Source organism: Mya arenaria, chromosome 11, assembly GCF_026914265.1.
Source record: "Mya arenaria isolate MELC-2E11 chromosome 11, ASM2691426v1".
NCBI lineage: Eukaryota > Metazoa > Mollusca > Bivalvia > Myida > Myidae > Mya > Mya arenaria.
The window spans coordinates 51,390,896-51,392,451 of record NC_069132.1 but is presented as its reverse complement, the minus strand read 5'-3'; positions in this window follow the sequence as shown (position 1 = coordinate 51,392,451).

The following is a 1,556-nucleotide window of genomic DNA, read 5'->3' as shown; positions in this document are numbered from 1 at the left end:
TGTTTTCTTTAGTTTCTTGTTTGCCAGGTATAATTTTGAGCTCACTAGAGAATATGAACTTTCATATAAGGATGGCATCAGAAAGTACTCAGATATGACCTCTTTAGTATTTAGGTTAAAAAGTAAATGATTCTTATTTTATGTTGCATTGAATGGACATCCATTCTAGTAAATTGGATACATATTTAACTACCGTAGCTGGCAGTTGGGACAAGATTGTCTGTAGTATATTTCTTTGCCCTTTGACACTCGTGTTTACAGGCATTTATTGCTACACATTGTGAACATTTATTTGAAGTATGAAATTATTTTACTCATGAATAATTGTATTAAAAGAGAAGGAATCAATTTTGAACAACATGCATCTTGACCTTGAGAGACTCAAAGAATCTTTAAATGATGCCAATGTAGGTCTATTTAACAAACAATCTATATGTACATGGTTTGTTGGCATTTTACAAAAGTAAAACTTCAACCCTTCTGATTATAAAATTGCTAATTGGAGCATTGCTTGACCTTGCCACTTGTCTGTGATGTTCAAAGTGATCAATTTGTTTTTGCTTACTTGAGTTTATGGCTGCATTATGGCTTGACCCCACTGTAACGCCATCATGATCTAAATTGTGTTTAAAAATGCTGTAAGTGACATGAGATAGAAGTGACAGTCAAATCCAGACATTGGAAGACGTGAAGAAACAGCGAGATAAAAGAGATCCGGGCGTGATACCCTAGCTCTTTGCGAAGAGACCACTTGGTTCTTTAACGTGCTTGGTGTAAAGCAATGACACGTGGGATACAACTTTCCTGGGTTGAACCAGTACATCATTTTCCCAGTGCTAACTTTTAAATGCTGAGCGCTAGGCAAGGGACCTATTGGTACCATATTAAAATGTCTTTCTGTTTGATGCGGCTGGGATTTGAGTCCCCAACCTTTAGCATTCAAAGCGAGCACTCAACCACTTGGCTATCAGGGTGCTCAATCAATTTCAATTATGCAACCAGTAGCTTTTATTTGTTGAGTTAATTTGACAAATTATAATGTTTTCATTAGTCAATCAAATAGTGGACTGACAACAGTGTCTTGACACTTGCATCGATTGTCAACTGTATTTCACTTACCTTGAATAAAAGCACTTATATTAAGGAGAGAGAAAAAAAACACCTTTTTTTGCATCGGCAGACAGAAATCCCCGCATGTAACTCCATTTTCATTGCCTTTTTTTTTAAATACCATATATATTTTATTAGTTGAATAATATTTCATTTTCTCTTAAAATATTTATTCTCACTATACTAACAGAATAAAAGATTACCGGGTATTTAGAATCAGGCCTTTCAGGGGATTTTTTCACCTTGGCAAACATTGGTGGATGAATTTTGGCCGGGACTGTCCTCACTTAAAATGCAATACCAAATTTCAAGTTTCACAAACATTAGGTGTGAAAAATTTGTGTACAAAATATGGTATAACTGCCACCTAAATCAAATGAAAACAATACATGGTTATAAGTTTAAAAAAACACTGCATGGCAAACACCAACACCTGTCTGTCTATT